Here is a 26642-nt window from a genome sequence, read left to right as displayed (position 1 = left end):
TGGGGTTTGGGGTGGGGGGGACAGGATGGCGCGTCCCTTTGGATAGTGCGGTTAGGGCTGGGCTTGAGGGAGAACGCTCATGTCCAAAAATGGTAACATTCATTCCCTTTTTTAAACTTAAAAGGGGGGTAGTTTATAGAGCCGACTGAAGTTTTTTTTTCAGCCAAAGGCATCCTGTATTAGCTCACTCAGGAATCCTAGGCCCTGAAACCGAGCCCTTTTACTCACTTCATCAGACAGGCAGAGGTAATCTAAAACACACACAATGGGCTTCCTCAAAGCAGGACGACCTAGGCCACGGTGCCCAAGGCCTATATGCAGGGCTGGGCCCTATACAGCGACATCGGTCATCTACATCGGACATGGGAAGGTCCCCTGACTTCGAACTGATTTCTTTGTAATGTGCCAGTTGCTTAAACTCCCCCTCTTCCTGTCATCTTCCTAGTAGGAGCTGAGGACTGGGGGAGCTGCAGACAGTCCCCCACTCACTTGGCTAATTTCCTGGGACCGGGGGTGCTGTGGGTGGAACTGAAAAGTGAGTGGGTAATTTGGAGATCCCTATGGGGCACCAGGCAGAAGGCTCTTTAATAATTTCAGGGTGAAGCCTTCTTGCGAATGGATTTTAAATTAGAAGTGAGGTTAGGATGGTGGACTGGGGTCTTCCTTGGGGTTTAGAAGCAAAGAGAAATCCCTGCTTAGGGAGCACCTGCTTCGTGCATGGGAGGGGCAGGAGTAACAGAGCTGCCCAGGAACTAGGCCCCAGGAACTGCCCAGGAAAAGGACTGTGAGACCAAGTTCCTGGGGGACAGACACTGAGCACTGGCCTGAACATAGTATTTAATATTTCTGAATGAATGAATATATTAAATGCAGTTGGGGAGAAGAATATAGATTCCCAGGGCTCTGACCTGGGTGGCAGTGGGTGTGCCCCAGGCCTTTGGGCAGCCAGCTAGGAAGAGGTGGTCTGGGAAATTGGGTTATCCTGGAGGCAAACTCAGCAGTGCCAAGAGCTGGCATTTGCTGATATGTGCCAGGCACGCACAAGGATGAGGAAACCAGGGCCAGAGAGGGGAAGTAACTAGCTCCAAGTCCAGACTGGTGTTTGGTGGGACTGGGGTGCAGCCATGTTTGGGACCGGCACCTTCCCCTCACTTGTCCCTCCTTGGCAAGGGAGGCAGGAAAGCTGGGCCTGGCAGCCAGAGCCAGAGCATCTGGGAACCAGGAGAGCGGACACGTGCTTTGGGCGGGGTTGATGGAGGGGCCACACAGATGGAGCTTTGGGCCTGACTCTGAAGATTCAGATCCACATTTTTTTGTTTCCTGTTAATTCTCTAGATTATCTTTCGTGGGCCTCAGTGTGCAGAATTTCTGGCCTGCCTAGTTCTCAGCAGGTTGATATTAAGGAGGTAGTATTACAGGTGAGGGATAAGACTTAAGGTAAACATGTTGCTTTTGACACTCTTTCTACTGACTGGGAGGCGGGGTTTGTGTGGGACCAGAGTCCACCAGTGGACAGAGGCTGATGGTTCCAGAGGAGGCAGTGAGTGAGTGTGAGGAAGGGAAGAGGAGGACACAGTGTAAAGGGATACAAAGGTCACCCGGTAGAAGGCAGAAGACCCTCTTTTTAGCTTTGGTGCAGCCATGGCTATCTGTGAGACTTTGGGCAAGTCTTTCCATTTCATTGAGCTTTTATTATTAGATCATTCAGCAAATACTTTGTGAGAACTCATTCTGGGCCAGACACAGTTCCAGGTATTAGGGATGGGGCACTGAGCAAGACAGACCAAGCTCCCGTTCTCGTGGCACTTTCATTAGGTTTTCTCCTCTGTAAATGGGATGCATTTCTGCCCACGGAGCCCTCAGGACTCTTCCGGGGAATCAGGTTAAATGACGCATTGAGAAATGCTTCCTTGGTGAAAGTATGGCCTGATGTGGATGCAGGGAGAAGTCTGTGCAGGCAGGAGGCGTGACTCAAGGAGCTGCACTGGCTTGGCCGAGGCTTGTCCCTCTTTCAAAGAATGCTTCGGTGCGGAGTTCATGGGCTGGTCGCCATGCCTCCAGACACAAAATGCAGTTATCTTCCAGATAGAGCACGTGGATTAGAGGCACTCCTCTCCTTTTCCAGCTTTCATAATCTTCCTGGTCTTTGAGGCTGGGCTCTGAAGTTGCTTTTCCTAGGAGCTGCTGTTATTTTCAGGGTGACTGCGGCCCCCAGTTTTCTCCCTTATGTAATTTTGCTCATGTTCTTAGGTGTATGTGTGTACCTAGTGTAGGTCAAGTTGGAGAGAGCGTCAACTTGGAGTAGGATCCTGGCTCTATTATTTTCAGGCTTGTGACCTTGGGCAAGTTCCTCTCCGAGTCTCCAATTCCCTACTTATAAAAAAGAGCTAATACCCACCTTGCTGGCTTGATGAGAACAGATATGTAAAATGGTAGCTTCTGCTGTTAAATTTTATTTTCTCTCTTCCTTCTCAAGTCCTGAAGATTCTGGTTTAATGTGTGTTTCTACAGGTGCCAGCCTGCGGCCTTTTACATGTAGGAACTTAATCAATACTTGTTGAGCTAATGGATGTTGAAACAGAGAGGCAGTGTTGGCAGGTGAAAAGAGGTGGTTGTGAATAAGGCCCACATCTCCATTCAGCAGACGGGTGAGGGTAGGTCACAGGAAGAGGGGACATGTTGTTTGCACTTCCTTCTGGACAGCTAGGCCATTGCAGGAGCTAGCCAAGGCCACCAGTCAAGGTGGAGGACTACAGAGAGGGGAGGATCTGCTGTAAAAGAGTTTACCTGGGGAGAGATGGGACATCCAAAACCAGGGTGATGCCTTGTAGAAATAAAACCAGAAAGAGGAGAGGATTGGCTGTCCTCTCCATTCTTAGGCCCCTCCCTGTTCTGCACTCCTTCCAGCTTCACCCCATGCAGTGTCCGTGGAGGCAGGGACCCAGCCTGTCCTGTTCTCTGCTGAATTCCTAGTGCTGAGCACAGGGGCAGGCCTGCTGTAGGTGGCCTGATCTAGAACTGTCTCTGAAAAATGGAATAAATGGCATCATGCGTGGCTCCCAACTTCAGGCTTGGGGGCGGGGAAGGTAATGAAATGCTTTATGTTCAGATAACCACCTATCCCGGGGCTGTCCCAGACTCTGCAGATAAATGTGTGCTGGGTGCACCGTGAGTCCAAATCTTGGTCCCCCTGTTGACTGTTGAGATCTTGGCAAGTCAGTTTACCTGCTGTGTGCCTGATGATATCAATGGGGAAATGGGGATAATAATAGTTCTTGCTTGATAGAGTTGTGTGGAGGTTTAAATGAAGCAATGTATGTAGGGATTTAGCACAGCACCTAGCGTATAGTGAGTGCTCAGTAAATGTTATTTGGAGGAACCAGAATTTCTATGGTCTTTACCCAATAGGCTTTGAGATAAGCCATAGTATATAAACCCATCTTTGCAGGAGCCAAGGTTGTTTAGGGGTGTACGGGAGTTGTGTTGTCCTTGATGTCTGACCTTAACCTCTATGATGGCTCAATCTCTTCACCTGTGGAATAAGGTAGCCTTCCTTGCCTACCGTACTCCCTGGGTATGGGGATGAAGGGTAGATGTTAAAGTACTTAAAAAACAAACAACCCACCCCACCATGTCAGCTTATATAGGGAAAATGGCCACACAGTAGGAATTCCCTGTAAGTGATTTAACTCTGGATGTCTTCAGGCTGAGGCATTCCTTTTTTTAAGATGGAGTCTCGCTTTGTCACCCAGGCTGGAGTGCAGTGGCGTGATCTCGGCTTATTGCTACCTCCATCTCCCAGGTTCAAGCAATTCCCCGGCCTCAGCCTCCCTAGTAGCTGGGATTACAGGCAGGCACTACCACACCTGGCTAATTTTTGTATTTTTAGTAGAGATGGGGTTTCTCCATGTTGGCCAGGCTGGTCTTGATCTCCTGACCTCATGATCTGCCAGCCTCGGACTCCCAAAGTGCTGGGATTACAGACATGAGCCATCGCCCCGGCCCGGGCTGAGGCATTCTTTGGGCCCCACCCATCCCTCCCAGCAGTGAACCCAGCCCTGCTTTATCTGAGCATCTGATGTGTCTCCTTCTCCAAACCTTGCCCCATTGGTTGGCGAAGTGATTGACAAAGCCTGAGGAGAGGTGGACTGGGGAATAGGGCTGCAGAGGCCAGCTGGCCTCAGACCAGGCAGGTGGGGGCTGCTTCTGGCTGCCACCCAGGCTGCGGTAAGACAGGCAGGTGTGAGGAGGCCTGGTGAGCCCTGAGAACCAGATTTTCCAGTTTTGAGAAATGGTGGTACTCTAAGGGGCTGCTGAAGTTGCCGGACACTGGAGTTTGGTTTGGAGGAGAATGAGGCTAGCAGTTCCTGTAAGATGCATGGCTACCACCTTCTCAAGAGGAAGAGGAGGAACCTCCCTCCCTTCAGTCTGACTTCCTGGGGAGGTGCTGCAGGCTCTGCAGGCTGTGTTGGACTTGGACACCCCTTTTCATCTGCTCGAGGAAGGCCTGGGGCTGGGCACCTGGCTGGGGCCATAAACCATCAGTCTGGCTCAAAGACTTGTCACACAAGACCTGGGGGCCTGGAGCCAGGGTGGGGCAGCCGGAGCCTGAGATGTGGCCTAGTCACAGATGTGCTACCGCGGGTCTTTGGGAAAGAGCCCAGCCCTTAATAGGGTGAGAATATGGATGGTTCCTCCTCATGGAGGCAATCAGTAGATGTTCATTAAACCCCTGTTAGGTATCAAATGCTCTGCTTGCTGTGTGGAGTGTGGAAATGATGGTTTAGGTAGACAGGGAACCAGAAAGATGCGGAATTGCAACAGGCTCTGCCAATAATGGCCATTGGCAGAAGCTTGTGGAATAGGAGCTGCATCTCAAAGGAAGGCGGTTCTGCTGGGAGCCTTACTTTTCTCTGGCATTTCAGCTGCATGTATGTGTGCGTGCGTGTGTGTGCATGTGTGTGTGATGTAGAACAGAGGTGGGGAGAGGGGAGATGCCTGAAAGGGCAGAGCAAAGCAACAGTGACTATCCTGCTGGGGAACACCCCCTCCTATTACTCTCCCTTATCATTCTTCTATTATAGTTTTAAATTTGTGTTTTATAGAGATGGGGGTTTCGCTATGTTGCCCAGGCTGATCTTGAACTCTTGGCCTCAAGTGATCCCCTGCCTTGGCCTCCCAAAGTGCTGGGATTATAGGCGTGAGCCACTATGCCTAGCTTCATTGTTCCTTTCCATTTGTTTTGCCCCTCCCAGAGCTGACCTCTCACCTTTCTGCGAGAGGTGGCCAGGCCATCTGGACAGGTCACAGACCAGATTCTCAAGGCCACACCTCTGTACAGATATTGTTGGGATCATCCCAGCCAGTTAATCCCACCTGAGCTGCCTCCATGTGTAACCCACCTATGGTTTTCCTGGACTTGGTATGGAGCCAAAGCGCACCTTCTCCACCGGCCCTGCTTTTATGCCCTCTTTAGAGTACACAGAGAGGTGTTGGTAGGCCATGTCTCTGCAAGAGGGGCCTGTGGGTTGAGCTGAGTTACTCACCATGGACACTGGTGGGGTCCTGGAACCCACCAACTGAGTTGGTTTGGGCAGTTCTAGTCTGCACCTCCCCAGAGAGGTCACGGCAGAGAGGCCGGGGCAGAGGAAACCCACTGAGCCTACTTCCTTAGTTCTGGCAGATGGGTCAGCCCCCACTGCACTCATGATTCAGTTTAGCCCAGGGTTCTGGCTTCATCTCCTGAGGTGCCAGTGCAAGTGGCCTCCTAAGTACTGTTTGGCCAAACCTGGCTCTGACTGAGGCAAGGAGCCTTAGGAGTGGTGGGGACAGGAGACATAGTAAACCAGGGCTCAGAGCCACCCTGGAACCCCTCCTTCTTCCTTCTTCATGCATGACCAAGGTTTCTGTATTCATCCATTCTCACGCTTCTAATAAAGACATACCCAAGACTGGGTAATTTATAAAGCAAAGAGGTTTCATTGACTCACAGTTCAGCATGGCTGTGGAGGCCTCAGGAAATTTAAAATCATGGCGGAAGGGGAAGCAAACATGTCCTTCTTCACATGGCTGCAGGATGGAGAAGTGCAGAGCGAAGGTGGGGAAAAGCCCCTTATAAAACCATTATATCTTGTGAGAACTCACTATCATGAGAACAGCATCTGGGTAACCACCCCCGTGATTCAATTACCTCCCACTGGGTCCCTCCCGTGACACGTGGGGATTATGGGAGCTACAATTGAAGATGAGGTTTGAGTGGGAACACAGCCAAACCATACCTGTTTCCCACCTATCCCCAGGCTGGGCATCAAGTCCAGGCTCCCAGGAATCCATCCTTCTCAGCAGATGGGGGGAAACGCATGGAGAGGGTGGCTCAGGCTCTCCCTTCCCTGCCTTTCTTGCTTTCCCTCCTTTCATGTCGTCCCAGAGGGTTATCTGGCGGGTGAGTCTGGTTATCTGGCCATGGTGAGTCTGGTCTAGTGATGGGCAGGCCCCAAAGCTGTGTGTGGCAACATTCATGACCCCAGCTGGCCCCTTCTGCATGCACCATTCTGCCATGAAGTTAACAAAATTCCTTTTCTCGTAATAATTCTAGTGGCTCCCCTTTTTGAGCACATGGTAATTATCAGCAACTGTTCTAAGGACTCTACATGCATGAGCGCATCTAACCCTGTGAGATGGATCCTCCTGTCATCCCATTTTGCAGATGAGAGAGCTGGCTCGGAGAAGCTGCAGAACTCCTCCAGGCCCACACAGCCAGCAAGTGGTGGAGCTGGGATCTGAAGCCAGGCAGTCGGGCTCCAGCATTTGCACTTCTTCTCAACTTTGCTCTGCTGCTTATACAACAAATGCTTGTGTGGGTAGAACACTTAGCCCAAGACACACGTATACAAACAAAACCCTGGTGATGGAAATGTTCTGGAATTGGATAGTAGTGGTGGTTTAACAGCCTCACAAATATACCTGAAACCACTGGATTGTATGTTTTAAAATGGTGACTTTTATGCCATGGAATTTTTAAAAACCTAAGAAATTTTTAACTAATATAAAGAAGAAAATGACAATTGCTTGTCCTCCCACCTCCCAGACGTAAACAAGCATTCACAGGATTTCTGATGGCTTCTGCCATCCTTGTCCCTTTTCCCTCGTTTGTGTGTCCCCTTCTCTGTCATGCCCAGTGTTTAGAGCCGGGGTCCAGGTTCATGATGAGAGGAGCCTGGAAGAGGAAGACAAGGGCGGGAGCTTTTGTAGAAAGCGGGATGAAGGATGTGGCTCTTTCCTTGGAAACTGACCAGAATAGATCATAGATACGCACAGGCAAACAGAAGACTGGGTGGGATGGGGAGAGGGTGGCCTTCATTTTCCAAGTCTCAGTCCAAGGGGAAAATTCCTTCCCAATCTCTGTCTGTAAACCCTGTTGGCCTGGGATTGCTTCTCTCCATGTGCTCTCCCCAGGGCTGGCAGGGTGGAGTCCACGTGAGGCAGCTTTCCTTAGGGTTGTAGGCAGGGGAAGGGGAGGGCAGGGTCAGGCTGCCCCCCAAAGGAGGCAGCTGCACCACTCTTGGAGGTTGCCTAGCAATCGTGGGGAAAGGTGACCTGGCCCACTACAGAGGTGGGAGGAGAATAAAAGGCAGCCGAGGATGGAAATCGGGCGTACATTGCAGAGGATGCTGTTCCCCTGGAAACTGCCTCCTTGGTCCTTGGCTACAGCAGGGGTGGGGATCTGTTCTCCATTAAGAGGGAGTGGAGTCTTCCCTAGGCCTGTCACCCACAGGTCAGGGCTGGGGGACCTAGGGAAACCCTTCTTGCACATGGAGTGTATGTCAGATGCGTATGTCAGTGGCTGCATTTAACGTTGACAACAGCCTTGTAAGATATGTGGGATGATGACACTTCATAGATGGAGATCCTGAGCTTCGAGATAGAGAACAACATGCTCACGGCCACACAGTTAGAGAGGCCTGGAAATGAAGGTGCTGGTACCCTTCACCCTTAAAGGGAACCATTCATTTTGGTTCAAAGCATTTCACAAGCCCAAGGTACTCGGAGGTAAATGTAAACACTGACCACCTCCTGGGGAGGGAAGAGAAGATGAGGGAAGGCTGGAAAGGTGTGTTACCTGTTTTATATCAACCAACCAGCCAGCCAGTATTTATTAACAGTGTCTTGGTTTTCCAAATAAGCACAAAGCTTAATAGTTCACACTGATTAAAGGCTGAATGGTTTGGATTACCTCCACCTGTCAAACAACTCTGGGGAAGGGACTGTTAGTTTTCTTGGTACAGACAGGGAAATGGAAGCCCAGAGAGGTTAAGTAACTTGCCCAAGATTAGGCAGATTGACCTCAGAACTCGGCTCTTAACCAGAAGTACAGACACACTCTTTGCTATTAGGAGTTTATGTTTGAATTGGGAGGCAAGGCTTATATAGAATTAAAATAAGAGGACAACTCATTGTGGCACATTTTTGACATTTATGCTTCCATGTGTGGCTTTCTCTCCAGTAATCATGGTGAGCAAACTTGTGAGGTCTTATCCCCATTTTACATGCAGGGAAAGTAAGGCTCAGAAAGGTTAAGCGACTTTACCTGGCTTTCTGTAGCCTGGAAGTAGAGTTGGTTTTCAATCCAGGTCTTTGACAGGAGGGTCTGTGAGGTTTAAGGGGATGGACATAGGCCTCAGTGAAGGTACTTTTCTTGGTTTTGAAGGTAGTGAAGGATGCAAGTTGTATTTCTCTGTGTTTTTCAGTTGAAGCAGTAACTGTCAGGAATAGACAAAAGTCCCCTGAACTTGGAGGCCTCCCCAGTCCCGCGTTCCTGGTGGCCGCTTCTGGTGCTGACCCCAGCTTTTGGGAGCTAGCGTCCCCTGCTTTAAGATTCAGCACCACCCTCCCCTTCTCTCTTGTTTTGGTTCCTTCAGTTTCACCTGTTCTGTCTGTCCTTCCCTTTAGAGAGTCTCTTCCTTTGTGGTCACCACGGGAACCAAACAGGCTTTGAACCAGGCAGCTGAGGCTCAGGTTTATTTTGATTTTAAAAGTCTGTGCACGTGAAACCCGTAACGTTTCAGGTTCTTGTTTAAGCCTTGAGACGATTTAGAAAATTGATGAGGGAGTGGGGGACTTAGGTTGGCTTTTGGCACTGCAGGGCTGGGGAGTTTTTGTGCCGGGTCAGAGAACAGCACCAAGTGGGGGCAGTGCCATTTCCTGACCCCCAGCTTTGAACTTTCCAGGCCTAAATCAGAGGCCCCAAATGTTCACCTCGAGGTGGAAGAGCAGCTGGCTGGGGGAAGGGAGGCTCCTCCCCGTTACCTTGTTTTTCCTGTGTCTTGGTGGTGGGTGATGGTGGAGCTGGTTGGGAGCGTGGTCACAAGGCCTGTGATTTGAGGCCAGGCCAGGGCTTGTAGGGGAGCATTTTTATGGGCCTGAAGATTTATTTTTTAAAAGCCATCTGCAAAGCTGATTATAATTGATGGGAGTGAGACAGCATCTGAGCTCTATTTTCAAATCATCTGTAGGTGAAATGACAGGAGGGGAGGCAACTTCAAGGTGGGTGGGCTCCTTTAGGCCAGTCCCCTAATGGAACTTGGCTTTCCAGGCTGGAAGAGGCACCAAGCCTTACATGTGGGCGGGAGGGGGTTGTTAAAATCAGACTCTATCTTTTCTCCTTATGTCTGATGTGGAGATGTCCAATGCGTAACAGCCTGTGGTTTGGGGATAGAGAAGAGGAGCTTTTAATTCTTCTGAGTCAAGTCTCGACAGCCCCAATATGAGGGCTTGGTCCAGGAAAAGGAGGGCAGCCTCCACCGAAGCCCTCTGTCTTGACACTTGTGTCTGTCGGGTCTGTGAGCATGGGGTGTCTGTCAGCGTTTGGCTGCATGTGTCTCTCTGGCTCCAAGAAGCCCCTCTGTTGTTTTTGGCCACGTCCTTGACCTTGGCAGAGGAGTGGCTCCTTTTTAAACACCGCAGACATCCTCCAGATAATAGATAATGGCGCTTTCCAGTCAGTTCCCGATATTTTGTAAGGGCCTTTCTTTCCAGGAACCCAAAGTGCTTTTCCAGACTCGGCCCTGGGAACTGGGAGATGCAGGAGGTGGCTTATGAATTGTGTTTTCCTGGAGGCAGGGAAATGGGGCCAGACCCCTGGTTTCCTGTCCTTCATTTCGGATACTGGTGACTGGGGCTACATGGAGGTGTCTTTGCATGCATGAAACCCTGAGGCCTCTTACTAGAAATCTGCATATTTTCCCAACTTTAGCTCCAAATGAAGCTTTGCTTTGTAGCTTTCTTTTTCTCTTTTTCCTCTCTTTCTTTTCTTATATTTAGAGGTTCATTGTATGTAGTTGTTTTTAAAGGAACACCACATTGGGGTCTCAGTTATATAGTGGGCCCATGTGGCACCCCCTCATCGAGGCTCCTTGGCACGGGCAAAGAGGCCACAGTAGCACCCAAAGGTGCCTGGCTGGGGGACCTGTACCTGACTCCTTTTCCCCAGAAGCCACTGGTTTGGAAGCAAGCTTAGCATAGGCACATCTTGCTAGCCCAGGGACTGTTCTGGGAATATGGAGCTGAGCATCCGTGTATCCCCCTGACCCGCCCCCAGCATCAGCCAGCCCTGGGACTGTGCTTTGGGCCAGGCACATTTCTAAGTGCTTTCAGATATTAATGTAATCCTCACAATACCCATATGGATGGCTTAGTGGGAGGTAAAGGACATTTGAGGGTATTTGGAAAGACCTGAAAGGTTCAGGTGGTTACAGCAAGTATTTCTAGATTTTCTGATCTTGAAGCCAGTTCACAAAGACCATGTTGGCTTCAGATTTTCATTTTCAGGAAAGAGTACCTCGTAGAGTTGCGGCCCCAGCATTCTCCTTTCCCTTACCGGAGTTAACCGCTGTTCCAAGCTTGGTGTTTTGTTCCTATGCATTTCCTATACACTTCTTGCCTATGCAGCTGTCTGTATCTTTGTGCCTGTTTTAAAACTTTGTGTAGATGGGGTCATACCCAATGCATCACTTTGTTCACTGCTCCTTTCACTCCCACCTCTCCTTTGCCAGGGAACTGTAAAGGTAGACCTGGTGGGAGCTCTGCCATCCCTGTTTTGTGGCTGAGACTGCTGAGTTCCAAAGCACTTGCCCAAGTTACACAGCTCCTTGTAGGTGGCAGGTGGGACTGAACCCAGCTTCCTGCCTCTGCGGTGGCGTTTGTATGTTACACCTGCCGCCCTGCACCCCGCCAGAGTTCAAAGACTTGCTGATGTTTGATGAGGGAGGGCAGGAGATGTCAGTCTCAGCGTCTTACTCTCTTCCCACCTACGCATGTGTGTGGCATCTGGTGTCCGTACCTATGGGTCCCTGGTCCCTTGCCTGCTGCCCTCTTTTCCTGGGCTTGAGATTCAAGTTCTTAGGGACCTATACCACGTTGCCATTTTTTTCACCTCCCAGGGTAATAGTTGTGCTTTTATTACTTCTTGATAAAGCAAATATGTCATGACAAAAAGCTATAGTGAATTTGGGAATGCTTCTAAATGAATTTATATTTTATGGCTCACAGCAGCCTCTTGCACCATTTGGAAGCTGGTTGTGCTCTGCAAGACAAGAGACTGTGCTCTGGATACGAGGCTTGGGCTGCATGTAGAGTTTTGGAAGAGGCCAGATGTGGGGAGCCACGATGAGCCCCACTCTGCCAGGCCCGTTCCTAGGCTCCAAGGACAGTAAGTGGGGTCCCGGTTGAGTGGCCCTTGTCCTTGCCTGATTTCCCTGCTCTTGTCTTCTTATCTTCTGGCTCTCGGCCACTCAGCCATTGCCTTGCCCAGTTAGTGCCTGAGCTAGGAGAGTCAGAAAGGACAGATGTATGGCAGCCTGCCTGCCTTCATCACACTTTCTTGGGGCACTGTTGTGAAACTCCTCTCTAAAGACATTTAGAGGATTCTCTGGGGATGTCACTGATCTGTGACCGATCTGAGGCTCCTTCGATGATCAAAGGTGGATTTATGGAGTCTCCTGGGGTCCCCCTAGTAACTGACTCTCAGGAGCTCCCTGATCAGCTCATCCTAGCCCCTCAAAGAGCAGGTAAGCAAGAATCAAGCTTGCACTTACTAGGTATTCATCGAGTATCCAGTGTTGATGAACGGTGGTGGTGAGGGCCTTTGGACAGGAGTGTGGCAGCTGTAGTCCCTCAGGAGACAACTGACAGATGCTGAGGGTCTGGGAGCTGGTGGTCCGAGTCACCAAGGACCACCCCAGAGATAAGGTTGATTCCTGGGGCCAGGGTGGAGGCCCAGTTGGCTCCTCGGGACTCAGAGGTGTGTCCTGGAATCAGAAGGAGGCCAGGGGCCAGGGAAGCTGGCCTTGTCATTGGGATGGGGTCACAGCCTAGGATGACCTCAGCCCCTGCCATGCTGCTCAGCACCCCTCTCTGAGCTGGTGCCTCCAATGACAGGCTGGTTGGAGCTGGTACAGACCTCCCAGCTCCCTACCAGCCAGCCCAGCTGCGTTTTTATCTTTGGCTAGCTGCCCATCAGATTCCAAGGGGCTGGCCATACTGACATGTCCCTCTGTACCCTGCCCCTTCCTCTCTGGAGGGTGGGGTTATTGCATTTGGCTGGGACCTGCCTCAGAAAATCACAGGGAATTTCTGGTCCTTTTGTGTGGGTTTGTGGACCTTAAAGGAAGTAAAACATGGGTCTTGGTTTTCCTTCTCCTTCCAGTCCCTCCACTGAGGGTTCTCTCTGGAGTGTTGGACGTCAGCAGTCCACTGCCTTTAGCCACAGTCTCCCAAGGGGTGTGGATCTAGATAACTGTGGGGCCTCCAGCTTCCCAGGATGTGGGATTTAGCAAAACTTTCACCTGCCTCCTGCTCCCGTTCTGTTGAAACTTTGGGAGTAGCATTTGGGAGTGGGGATAGGTGTGAAAAGACTGTCTTCTTTGATGTATTAGGCCAGGGAGCTGCTTGGCAGAAACCTATCTTGTCCCCCAGGAACAGAAAGAGTGGTCATGTGTTAGGTACCAGGACCTCAGGAGACCTGAGGTCTTGTCCTAGTGCTGCCTGTGGCCACTTTGTGAGGCTGGATAAGTCACACCCGAAACCACCTATAAACCGAGAAATTGGATGGTAGGATGGTGGTGAGGCTCTGTTCTTTTTTTTTTTTTTGAGACGGAGTCTCGCTCTGTCGCCCAGGCTGGAGTGCAGTGGCCAGATCTCAGCTCACTGCAAGCTCCGCCTCCCGGGTTCACGCCATTCTCCCGCCTCAGCCTCCCGAGTAACTGGGACTACAGGTGCCCGCCACCTCGCCCGGCTCGTTTTTTGTTTTTTTTAGTAGAGACGGGGTTTCACCATGTTAGCCAGGATGGTCTCAATCTCCTGACCTCGTGATCCACCCGTCTCGGCCTCCCAAAGTGCTGGGATTACAGGCTTGAGCCACCGTGCCCGGCCTTGAGGCTCTGTTCTTAAGGCTGTACTTGGATTATCACATGCAGATGATCTCTAGGGTCTGGGGTGATGCCAACATTCTGTGTTTCTGCCCTCTTGGGGGACACTCAGCAGAGTCAAGCACTTCTTTTTTTAAAAACAAAATTAGTTATGTTTTTATTTTTTGAGAAAGGTCTCGCTCTGTCACCCAGGCTGGAGTGCAGTGGCATGATCTTAACTCACTGCAGCCTCTACCTCCTGAGCTCAAGTGAGTCTCCCACCTCAGTCTCCCAAGTAGCTGGGCCCACAGGAGTGTGTCATCATGCCCGGATAATTTTATTTTTTTGTAGGGACAGAGTCTTGCTGTGTGACCCAGGCTGGTCTCGAACTTCTGGGCTTAAACAATCTCCTGCCTCCACTTCCCAAAGTACTGGGATTACAGGCATGAGCCACCACACTTATCCGAGTCAGGCACTTCTAAAGGTGACCTTGCAGTTGACTCCTGGCCTTCGTAGCCTGGCCCTGAAGTTGGCTATGCTGTGAACACAGCTTCTTTAGGACCCCTCTGTGTCCTCAGCTTTGAGGAATTTGTTCTCACCCTCTAGGGAGGGTGCAAGTGGGGCCAGGTGAATGTGCTTCCTTTATAGACAGACCCAGAAGCTAGTGCTCTTTGTGTCCTGGGCTCTGAATTCTCCCTGTCTCTGGAAATACCTGCTTAGGGTGTGGCCCTGATTGGGAGGCTAGGTGCCTGGGGGAGGTGAGAGTCAGGGAGGCACTCTCCCTTGTTTGGTGTTGGTGAAGGGTACCTTAGCTCTGCCTTCTAGCCTGGGTGCTCCAGGTGTGTCTGGGGGTGGGGATGCTGGAGGTGGCTCAGGAGACCTGCAAGGTGGACTGATCATAATTGGTCCTTTGTGTAGGCTTGGCTGACCCACAGGCCTGGTGTGAGGAGGCTGCTTGCCTCTGGGCTCAGTGGGTCTGAAACATTGGCTGGAGCCAGGGAGCAAGGCTTTCAGCCTGGAATCTGCCCAAGGGACTGGTGTCAATAGGTGGCCTTGTCTTTCACTTGTTTATTTCCAGAGCCTAGCTCTGGCCCTTCTCTCCTGTGCGGCAGTTTGAGAAATCAATAGAATGCCCAAGCCAGAAGGGACCTGCACTGTCACCTACCCCTCTTCTCCCTCAGATAAAGGGACGAGGTCCATAGTGGTGATCTGATTTGTCCAAGGACACTCTGCCATGAGTTCATTCCTTGTGGGGTTAGATTTGGTAAGGATTCTTTATTCTGGGTATACGTAAGCCATCTTCTGAAGTCATCCTTGCAGGTGGGCTCCAGAACACCTGCAGATAGATGCACATGGGGCGGGCCTCTGTATTCTGAAGGCAGATGAATCTGCTGGGGTTCTGGCTAGTGTGTGGGTGGTCAATTACAGATGAATTTCACACATGCAGGCAGCTGTACCCTGCCAAGCTGGAGGTAGTGATCCACATGCAGGCCCTTACACTCTGATGTTCCTGAGACTGGCTCCTGCGTTTGCAGTTGAGGGAATGGAGAAATGAGCCTGCAGGACAGAGGCAGCCTGTTGGCTGTGGTGAACTTGGTATTAACAGCCAGTACTTATGACCGCATGTCCAGCACTGTGCTAAGTCCATTACGTGCATTATACCAAGGAATCATCATAGTCGCCCTATGAGGAAAAGGTACTGTGACTTTTTAGTCCCACTTTACAGAAGGAACTGAGGCTTAGAGAGATTAAATATTTTCTCCCAACTCACAGCTTTTAGTGGGGCAGCTGGGCTTTGATTTCAGGGCTGCCTGGCCAGAGCACACACTGCTAACCACTGTCCTAGTTGCTTCCTCTCTGCTGGGTCATTCCTTCTGGTGGTGAGCACCAGCTGTCAGCCCTGACTGGAGAAGGGAGGCTCCTCATGAGAGATGGAGCTGAGTCTCCACCCTCCCGGGCCCCATACACTTCTCTCCTGACCCGTGCATTTCTGTGCACCAGGGAAGTGGCCCGTCTCTGGTCATGGAGACTGAAGTCCCAGCGCTGTATTGCGCTGGGGAGGTGGGGGTGGCTCAGGGTCAGGTGGAGGCTTTACGGAAAAGTCGTAATGGTAGAATGGAGGGTACCTGAATCCTGTTTCTTGAGGGAAAGTTGCCTTTAAGTTGGAGGGATGCTGTTGGCTTCCTGCAGCTCCTTGCTGCCTTTCGATGATGCCCCTGTGCATGGGAGCCTTCAAGTGTAGATGCAATAGGCAGGGTTGGAAAGGCTCCCTGCTCCCCACAGTCCAGGAGAGGCAGTGCTGGAGCCCCTTATTTGCTGTTCATCTTTGGTAGGTCAGCATAACCTTTATGTTACAAATGCCAATAGATGTTTAATTCCTGGGGTGGGATAAGGTAGCAAGCAATTTAGAATTTAATAAAATTACGAATTCATGGGGAGGTGATTCTTATTTCTCTCTTTATCCATGATGCAGGTTAGTTGCATGAATAAACGAATGATTTTTTTTTTCTTTTTTATTATACTTTAAGTTCTAGGGTACATGTGCACAACGTGCAGGTTTGTTACATACGTATGCATGTGTCATGTTGGTGTGCTGCACCCATTAACTCGTCATTTACATTAGGTATATCTCCTAATGCTATCCCTCTCCCCTCCCCCCTCCCCACGACAGGCCCCGGTGTGTGATGTTCCCCTTTCTGTGTCCAAGTGTTCTCATTGAAACGAATGAATTTTTAAAAACTTATTATGGAAAATTCACACACAGGAGTAGAGAGAATAGTGTAGTGATTTCCTGTGTACCCATTACTCAGCTTCAGCAATTAACAACAGAATTGCCTGTAATATTTAACAATCTGGGCTATTTTATTGGCACTGAGATTAGTGTGCTAGTGTGAACTGCAAGGAACTTCTCAAGTGAGAAAGGACGCGGAGAAGAAATGCTACATAGTATGAATAAAATCTCATCTTTGTGGTGCTGCGATACTAGGCAAGTCGCAGGTGCTCCCCTGAGGGTTTGAACTAACTGCTCTGGATAACTGGCCAGGTGGTGTTGGGTTCCAGCCCCAAGTGGGAGGAAAGTTTCTGAAGGGTGAATTCAGCTGGATATGTGAGATTCTCAAACACACATTGGGGCGGAGGCACTGCAGCCAGCCCCAGTTCGTCTACTCAACTCATGTTTACTGTGGATCATCTTTTTTTAAAGTTGACATTTCAAACATAAGAAAAAGCATTGAGAATAATAAAAGTGAATATCTACCTTCTTGCCACCCAGACTTAACAAACACAAAGCAGACATTCTTTCCAGATAAGGGGCAGATGCATGGTCTCTGTCTCTAAGGAGGCCCGTGGGTGAGAGACCCAGGGACGGGCAATTTCCTTGTCATATACAAAGATATCACATCGGGTATAGGAACGGAGTTCCAAGGAAGGCTCCAGCCCGTCCTGGAGGAGACAGGTAGGACTTCCTGGAGGAGGTGATCATGTGAGCTAAAAATCAAATCTGGAATATGTGAGTCAGGCCAAGCTGGTGTGGGGGCAGGGTCAAGGGGAGGTGGGCCTGCAAAGACTGTGACCAAAGGCAAGAAAAAGGGAATGCAAAGTTCTGAGGAGGGAAGGGCAGGAGACGAGTGAGGAGTTGGCTGGATGCAGCTGGAGTGAAAGATATTTGGGGGTGGGCAACAGTGAGGACTGGTGAGTCAGTGAAGGATAAGCTCTGGGCATCTTCAAGGCAGTAGCAGGCACCAGGCTTGTCCTGAGACCTGCTCAGTGCATGGCTGTCTGAATTAGACTCCATACGTTGAGAAGATTATAGACCAATATAATCCCCTGCAGAAAAACCCACACAGCGGGTGCAGAAGGGTGGAAACCGTATCGGGACTATTTGATTGACCTGGGCTGCTTAGAGCAGGCTCCAGGCTGTCATTTGAAAGAGGGGATGTATTGGGTTGACCCAATGGGGAGAAGTAGGACTTGGTGAGAGTTGTGTGGAGATGGAATCTAGCTCAGAATAGAATTTCTGACAGCCTTCCAAAGAAGGGATGCATGGTTGGGCGAGAGTTTCATGGTCTTAAATGTGTTGAAGTAGTCTCAGGTTGGAAGCAGGCAGGGCTGGGGTGTGGAGGGAGGAGGGCTCCGCATTGCCTGGCCTTCAAGGCCTCTCCTTACTCTGAGTTCTGAGATTTGGGCTGGGGAGGGTGGGTAGGTGACCCGTGGGCACAGGCAAATGGTGCTCCTGGGAAGGCGGCTGTGGAGGAGGTGCTGGCCCGTTGCCATGGGAACCATCACTGCCGTGGGTTTCCAGTTCCAAGGATGCCCTGGAAGGGAATGAGCTCACTCCACCTGTGAGCTGGTGAGTCAGCCCTGCCTCTCCCGCTTGCTCGCCAAGGCTAGGCAGGAATTTGAGCAGTGAACCCTGCCTCTACCCCCTCCTCAGATCACCTAGGCGCTCGTGCCCTGGATGTGGGGTCTTGTCATAAAAGATGCGGGGCAATAAAGGCAGCTGCTAGTCATTCTGCTGTCACTGGGGATCCTGACTCGGGGAAGCTGCTAGCCTAGTTGGCTAAACCTTGGCCATGTACAGAGGGTGAGCCATTCTCTCTGCTGGCCACTCAGCTGATGTGGGCTGCACACCAGCCACAGCTGTACCGGGCCAGGGCTTGTGGTCCAGGGGGTAGATGGGTGCAGAGGGCAAGCTTTCAGGGTGCCTTGTGAAGGAGAAGTACAGGCTGGGTGGGTGTGAATGCCTGTTGGTCGGGCGTGGGGGTAGTTTCTGGAGGTGGATGAGGAATGCTTCCTGTGGGGAGTGGCTTCTGATCTGGTGCTGGAGGGATGAGGAGCAACTAGTTTGCCCACCAAGTCCTAGGCATCTGAGGCCGGGGTCATGGCCTCTGGCCCCTCCTTCTGTGCCCCTTCCCAAGTGCTCAGTTGTGAGGGAGTGATCAGAACATGTCAGGGGTATTGCAAGAATCTCAAACAGTTGTGACTTGAGTGTATAAGCCATTTTATCCAAGACCGTGTGAAATCCATGGCACCACTCACTGGGGGCTGGTCCCTCAGGACCACATGGGGCCTATAGCCCGCCCCCGTGCCCCTGCGCCCTGCGCCCTGCGCCTCGCGCCCTGTGCCCCATGTGGCGACCTGTGAGATGCATCAGAACACCCAGGGGAACGCTGCATTTCTAGCCTCTGCCCGCCTTACTTGCTTCACCCACATGGGCCTCTGTTTCCATTTGAGAAGATCAATAAGTTAGGGGAGAAGAATGACCGTCTTAGACCCTTTCTCCTAAACACAACAATTTACATTTTTAGAAACCTATTTTTATTTTTAATCTTCCTGCCTGCATTATTCTGATAGCAGTAATCATAGTGTATATAAAATTTCGCTCTGCTTTTTTATTTCCCCACTTGGCATTTTATCAAAAACACTTTTTCTTATATAGCCACACAGCCTTTATGTTCCTTCCCTGGAGAAAGTGAGATCCAAGTATAGAGATTGTTTCATAAATACATGTTTATTTGTACTTTCCTGCCTCTTTCCAAAAAGCATTTGAGGTGGATATATTAAAAGGCTCGTGTATAACAGGTTTTTGTTGTTGTTGTTATTTTGTTTTAGAGACCGGGTCTCACTCTGTTACCCAGGCTGGCATGCAGTGGTGCTATCATAGTTCACTGCAGCCTCAAACTCCTGGGCTCAAGGGATCCTCCCACCTAAGCCTCCTCTGAGTAACTGGGACTACAGGTGCATGCCACCATGCCTGGCTAATTTTTACATTCTTTTGCAGGGTCTTGCTATGTTGACCAGGCTGGTCTCGAACTCCTGGTCTCAAGAAGTCATCTGACCTTGGCCTTCCAAAGTGCCAGGATTACCAATGTGAGCCACCACACCCCCTTCCTTCAGAAGCTTTTTGTTGTTTAATTTTTTTTTTTTTTTTAATAGAGATAGGGTCTTGTCAAGTCGCCAGGACTGCTCTCAAATTCCTGGCCTTCAGTGATCCTCCCTGCTTCGCTTCCCAAAATGTGGGATTCCAGGTGTGAGCCACTGTGCCTGGGCCAGAGTTTTAAATTAAAGTTAGAAGATCCAGAGCTATGTCATAGTGGCGGTGAGACAATTGTTAAGAAAACAACATTAAAAGAGGTTAGTTTTTAAGAAATTTTAATGTAATTCCCCCAGCTTTATTGAGGTATAATTTAAAATTTTAAATTATATATATTTCAGTTATGCAACGCGATGATTTGATAGACGTGTACACTGTGACATGATTACCACAATCAAGTTAATTAACACATCCATCACCTCACACAGTTGTCATTGTTTGTATGTGTATGTATGTGATGACACTAAGATCTGCTGTCTTAGCAAATTTCAAATAAACAATATACAACCGACCCTTGAACATCACAGGTTTGAACTGTGCAGGTTCACTTACAAGCAGATTTTTTTTTCATAAAAGTTATACCGAGTGTGCCTGCCTCTCCTGCCTCCTCTTCCTCCTCTTCTACCTCTTCTGCCTCTGCCACCCCTGAGACAGCAGTAGCTGTCCTCCTCCTCCTTCTCCTCCTCCTCAGCCTACTCAGTGTGAAGACAACCAGGATGAAGACCTTCATGATGATCCACTTGCACTTCATGAATAGGAAATATAGTTTCTCTTCCTTATGATTTTCTTAATAACATTTTTTTCCCTGTAGCTTACTTTATTGTAAGAATACAGTATATAACATACAACATGGATGTCAATGTGTTTTTAATCGAATGTTTGTACTATAGGTAAGGCCTCTGGTCAACACTAGGCTATAACAGTTCAGTTTTTTGGGAGTCAGTTATACGTGGATTTTCTACTGCATGGTGGGAGTGTGAAGGTTGTTGCCTCTTACCCACATGTTCTGGGGGCTCAACTGTAGAATTATTAGCAATAGTAACTATCCTGATGGAAAGTGTGTACCCTTTGACCAACATCTCCCCATTTCTCTCAACCCCCTAGCTCTAGTAACCACCATTCTACTCTCTGCTTCTGAGTTTGATTTTTAAAGATTCCTTATACAAGTTAGATTATGCAGTATTTGCTATGTCTGGCTTATTTTGCCTAGCCTAATATTAAAAAAGATTAGTTTGGCTGGGCGCGGTGGCTCAAGCCTGTAATCCCAGCACTTTGGGAGGCCGAGACGGGTGGATCACGAGGTCAGGAGATCGAGACCATCCTGGCTAACACGGTGAAACCCCCTCTCTACTAAAAATACAAAAAACTAGCTGGGCGAGGTGGTGGGCACCTGTAGTCCTAGCTACTCGGGAGGCTGAGGCAGGAGAATGGCATAAACCCGGGAGGCGCTTGCAGTGAGCTGAGATCCGGCCACTGCACTCCAGCCTGGGCGACAGAGCGAGACTCCGTCTCAAAAAAAAAAAAGATTAGTTTTTGTAAGTCAGCACAGACCCTGGTTCTGAGCTTCTTGGCAGCCAAAGCAAAAGGATAACTTGGAAGTATCAAATATTTATTTCTTAGTAAAGGAAAGTATACCAGTTCACAAGAAAGGGGCACTTTTTGTAAGTACTAAAAACTGAGTTTTACCATTTTAGGAGAGTGGTGCAGTAAACAGTGCTGTCAGTATTAGTTTCATGGAACACACAGAAACTTTTTTGTATACTTGTTTCTTCAATCAGCTCCCACTGAAAGCCACAGGTATGGTGTTAAATCACACTTGTAGGAAGGCATTTCTGTGGGGAGCTGAGGCAATGAACTCGAGCTCCACTCTTTCCAGAGCTTTAACCTCAGAGAGGCACAAGTCCTTTGAGATACCCTTGAGCACTTCTTGGAGACTCTCTCGTGGCAGTTGTTTGACAGGAGCTGGAGAACAGGCTGTGTGGACTCCTGGTTTGGAATTCAGAGGTTTTCTGAGGTCTTGACAGAAAAGAGAGCTATTAGGTTGGTGCAAAAGTAATCGCGGTTTTTGCAAGTAAAAGTAATGGGAATTTTGCACCAACCTGAATATTTGCTTTGGGTGCTAAGCATGTGAAGGGCAAAGCTGCTATTTTATTATGAAAATGAGAGCCTGGCCCACTCTCCCTTTCCAGAAGGATGGCTGTCGAGGTCAAAGTTGTCTTCTAGAAGCAGTTTGGGATCTGCCCACAGAACTGGGATGAGGCCCTTCAGGAAGGGAACAGTGTGGTCAGTCGGGGCTGGGCTTGGGCAAGTCCCCCTTACCAGCTGCCGCACGCTCGGCTGCTGACATGTCCTCTACTCATAATTCTCCCATTATTGGACACTTTCGTGGTTTCTAGTTTTGGCCTATCGTAGATAATGCCTCTATAAATATTCCTTTCATGTGGACGTTTTCCTGCATTTTTGGCTAATATCCAGAGGCTGGGTTTTTTGACCATACTTGGAGAGGATCATTTCTGAGTCCTTTTCTATGTGAATCAATTGCTTTGAAGAGACTGACCAGCTTAATATGCCACCTGTTGTTTTCTTAATTGAAAAGGAAAGTAATATTTATTGTGGAAAATTTGGAAACTACGGCAAAGTACAAAGAAGAAAATAAGAATTCGGAGAAATTCTACCACGCTGAGAGCACAGAAGTGTGTGGCTTGGTGGACACACCTGGTTCACTGCTGCAGTGGACTCATCTCTTGTTAGGCAGGGGATTGAGCCTGGGACAGTCCCCTACTAGTAGTCTGTCTAGGTGGATGGGGCACTTGATTTTCCTCTGCCCCAAACGGTCTTCTCAGCCACTAATTTGTCTGCCTCTGAGCATACATTTCTAAGGTTTTGAAGGACCTGTTAACCTATTAATCTATTAATCATAGAAAACGGGTTAGAAAAGTTTTAAATGTCTAAATGTTTGGGAGGAAATGTTAAATGATCAGTGACTGGCTTCTTAGCAGATTTCTCAACAGCTACCACCTGCCAGGCTTGAGACCCAAGTGGTCGGGACCCCGGGCTGATGCGCTTCGGTGCGAGAAGTGGTGGAATCGCCTGGGAAAATGTTTCCCAGATCTGACCCCTGACCACGTTCCTCAAGTTCCTGTCTGGCTCAGGCTTGTTTGGAGAGCCAGGGTGTTTGGTAAAATGGAAGGGAAGTGGGAGCGATCATAAATGAGAACCTAAACCTGCCGTCTCTCACTTCCCTCTCTTCACTTCCCTGAACCAGACATTCTCTGGGCCAGGTAGACATGCCCCTCTACTCCCCAGTTGTTAGGAGGAAACTTTCAAGGCAGGGAGGCCCTTCCCATGCTGGCCAGATGCTTTGCTGAACTCTTGACCAGGGCGCTGGTTGTGGGCTGAGGGTTGCTGACCCCCGCAACCCACAGAGTTGCTTCTGTTACTGGGCCACTCCACCATCACCCAAGCGGTTACATGTCAGACTGAATTTCCCAGAATATGGGGCAGGAAGAAGATGGTCCATTCATGGAATTACTTGACCTCAAATAGAGAGTGAGGCTTCAGTCCTTAGGAATTGTAATGACTGACCAAAGAGTTCCCAGGTGGCTTTAAATGCCAGAATGGGCACGGTGGGTATGCTGGGCACTGTCATTGTTCAGCATATAGGAGCTGGTGCACAGAAGGCCCGCTGTCCTGCCACTCTAGCGGTTTCATTGAGTTGGGTGGGATCTGGGCAGGGACCACAGCTGGAATTCACAAGGGGTCTCTTGGGGGAAGAGGAGATGAAAGCCTAAATGATGGCATTTTATCCAAACCCCTCTTACCATGCATGGAACTCCCAGACAGATGCTGTTAGAGATGTCCCTTGAAGATAGATGCTTGATGTCTTTAGAGCTGTGTATCCTCCGGCCAGCCCATCTGAGACACAGTTGCAAACAGCTTTCAGTTTTCCAATTTCCAGGGGCTGTGAATGATTAGAACTTTGGAACCATGGGATTCGCCAGAGAGAATCTTGGTTTGGGGATGTTTCCTTGGGGCAGAGAATGGGGAAGCCACTGGAATGTCTCAGTTGCTGTTTGTGTTGTTTGGGTGAAGAGCTCCCTTTTGGGATCTCGTGATGCCTCCAGCTTGTGGCCATGTGGATGGGCTGGGATTGATTTGTTCTGTCTGGCTTGTTAGACACTCTACCCGCATTGTCTCTCCCCACCCAGAAAACCACAATGAACTCTAAAGGCTGGTCCAATTAAGATTTATGGTAATTGGGGGAGAGAGAGGGGGATTTGAGGAGACAAGAGTGACTTGTACTTTGGTCGGTGAAGGAGAGGTTCCTTTGTGATGAGGATTGGAGCCCAGTGCATCATGCAATGAGGGGCCTCCTGCCTAAGCTGCATTCAGTGATCACCCACTGCAGGTGACCACAACTTCCTCGTAGGTATTCTAGCTCCCCTGGGTGTGTCCACCCTCTGCTACCCAAATGGAGAGGTTCACTGCAAGGCTATATCCCTTGTAGAATGGCCTGTGGACCACCTAGGTTTGTGTAAAACTGTAGTTTCCTGGGCCTTTTCCAGACCTCCTGAACCAAATGCTCTGGTTAGAGCCCAGAAATCTGCATTTCCAGCAAGTGCCCTACTTACTTTTTAGATAAAGCTAGGTAACTCTGTGAAGGATTATCTGGAGGAATATTGCTTCAGTCTGAATGGAAGGAGTTTAGCTAAAAGAACTCAATTCCTTTACTTTTTTTCCCCCTTTAATGTTTTTCGGTTTTTATGAAAATGGAGACAGGGTCTCACCATGTTGCCCAGGCACGTCTCAAACTCCTGGGCTTAAGTGATCCCCCTCCCTCTGCTTCCCAGAGTGCTAGTAATACAGAAGTAACCCACTGTGCAGCCTCTTTTTTTTTTTTTTGAAACAGCGTCTTCATCGTTCTGTAACCCAGGCTGGAGTACAGTGGCATGATTATAGCTCACTATAGCCTTGGACCCCTGGTCTCAAGCAGTCTTCCTGCTTCAGACTCTTGAGTAGCTGGGACTATAGTCTGTGCACCACTGTGCCTGGCTTCAGCTCCTTCACTCTTATTTACTCTTCCTCCAGGACATTCTTAATGAAGCTTTGTCTCCTTGTGACTTAGACCATAAATTCACTAGCCACCCCCAAATGTGAATCAAGTATTTCTTCTGGACGCCAAACTCCCATGACTTAGACCAAAAGTGAAGAAAGGAAAGGCAATCTGTTATTGCTTTCCTGGTTGTAAATTGCTTTTGGATTTGGAGCACATGGTCTGGTTGACTCTCTGCAAGGCTGCTTTAAAGCAACACTGTAGTGCTAGCAGTGGAGGCCCTGCTGATGAGTGATTCATCCCAGGGATTCTGAGGGGCCATCTATATCAGGCAGGTGGCCCACCCTGCCCACTGATCGCTCTCACCCTGCTCAGCAGGTCCTCCCCTGCCACCAAGCACAAACATCTGTGTCCTTCAGTGACCTGCCCAGCTCTGTTGTTCAGTTTCCTGTGGAGAAGGGCTTTTTAACTTTCTGCTTCCTGCCTCGCCCTGCTTCCCTGGTTGGCCCACCGGAGTGACCTCTGATCCTCTAGTCGCAGTTGAGCCAAATTCTGACTGTGCACTGTTGTCTGGGTTCTAGCTTTCTTCCAAACCGCGTGACAGTAGGAGTTTGGGTTGGCTCTAGAAACGGTGAGCGCGTAGTCATTGTCATGAGACTGGATCATTTCAGCCTGGGGGTCTGCCAGCAGTTGTGTGTTTTGCTGGGATAGACTCAGACAGCTCCCTTGAGACATTCCCAGGCAATGGGAAGCCTAGGAGGCCTGCAGGACTCAGTTTACATGCAATCTCCGAATGACTCCACACCTGAGGTTCATTTTGGAGGCTCTCAGTCAAGAAACCCTCTGGCTGCTTCCCTCTTTTTCCCTGTGGGAGCTTCATAGGGGAGATGTGGAGGCCACAGTGCAGATGGGGACCAGGAAGCTCAGAAATAGAGGGAGGCCGATGATGGGGGAGCAGAATTGAGTGTGGCATGGAGGCCGCCAGGGGAGCTATTATAGGTCTGCTTGCATCAGAGTGGACAAGGTTGACAAGAAGGATTAGTAAAGAGGAGCTGGGACCTGAAGCTAAGATTTAAGAAAAGGGATCTCCAGGATACTTCATCTGGAGGCCCAGAGAAGGCAAAATCTTCCAGTCAAAGCAACTTTGCTGAGAAACAATTTCTTAAAAGAAAAACGTCTGACCAGGGCAGGGTTCTAACAGAGCGAGTGATGTGTTCATTTCTTAAGGTGTTGCACATTGGCACAGCCTTCAGGTTAGCATCATGGCCACTGATGCAGCGAAAGCTATGAAAATGCTCAGACCCTTTAGCCCTGTAATTTCACCCCCCAGGAGTGTGTCCTAAGGAAACTGTCCAACTGAAAGAAAGACATGCTTAAAAATATTCTCTGTGTGGGCTGGGTGCCGTGGCTTGTGCCTGTAATCCTAGCACTTTGGGAGGCCAAGGTGGCGGATCATGAGGTCAGGAGTTCGAGACCAGTGTGGCTAACGTGGTGAAACCCCATCTCTACTAAAAATACAAAAATTAGCTGGGCGTGGTGGCAGGCGCCCGTAATCCCAGTTACTCGGGAGACTGAGGCAGGAGAACCTCTTGAAACCAGAAGGCGGAGGTTGCAGTGAGCCAAGATTGCGCCACTGCACTCCAGCTTGGGTGAAAGAGCGAAACTCTGTTTCAGAATAAATAAATAAATAAATAAATAAATAAATAAATAAATAAAATTCTCTGTGTGGAACAGCAAAACTGGGGGGAAAAAAGTGCTTCCATATCTAACTAACCCTGGGGAAGGAATTTAACAAACTATCCATCTTGATACATCATGGTGGTGTAATATTTTTGCAGCCTTTAAAAAAGATAATTAGGAAGATTATACAGGAACAAAATATTCAACAGACTGTTGAAAGTCGGAGAACACTAAAGAGTAATACATTATAATTGATTGCACTATAAATAAGGAAGATAGTGTAGTAAGTAGTGTAAATAAGGAAGATAATATGCAAAAATACAAATGGCTGTGTTAAGGCTAGAGAATTCATTATTTAAAAAAATTAGTATTTAAATTATATGGCAAGTCAGGGAATTTCTATCTGAAGCATCATTCCTCTTCAAATATTTTCTATTATCACTCATCCCTTTTCTTTTTTCTTTTTTTTTTTTTGAGATGGAGCCTTGCTCTCTCACCTAGACTGGAGTGTAGTGGCATGATCTTGGCTCACTGCAACGCCCCCTCCTGGGTTCAGGTGATTCTTCTGCCTCAGCCTCCCGAGTAGCTGGGATTGCAGGCTCCTGCCACCACGCCCAGCTAATTTTTTTTTTTT

At 49.2% G+C, this 26642-nt stretch overlaps 1 protein-coding gene across 5 annotated transcripts in view; it reads left to right on the top strand.

Moving 5' to 3' along the window:
* Positions 1 to 26642, top strand: part of ACTN1 (actinin, alpha 1) — a 114954-nt gene that overhangs the window by 465 nt on the left and 87847 nt on the right. Inside the window, exon 1 of one of the 5 annotated variants that reach the window (XM_012000880.1) lies at positions 254 to 444. The exons of the other annotated variants lie outside the window; for them this stretch is intronic. The gene's annotated coding sequence lies outside the window, so the exon portion shown is untranslated. Of the gene's footprint in view, positions 1 to 253; positions 445 to 26642 lie in introns of those variants that run through there. 5 annotated transcript variants of the gene reach the window in all.

The sequence above is a fragment of the Mandrillus leucophaeus genome, unplaced genomic scaffold, assembly GCF_000951045.1.
Source record: "Mandrillus leucophaeus isolate KB7577 unplaced genomic scaffold, Mleu.le_1.0 Scaffold641, whole genome shotgun sequence".
Classification (NCBI taxonomy): domain Eukaryota; kingdom Metazoa; phylum Chordata; class Mammalia; order Primates; family Cercopithecidae; genus Mandrillus; species Mandrillus leucophaeus.
This window is presented reverse-complemented; position numbering and strand designations above follow the sequence as displayed.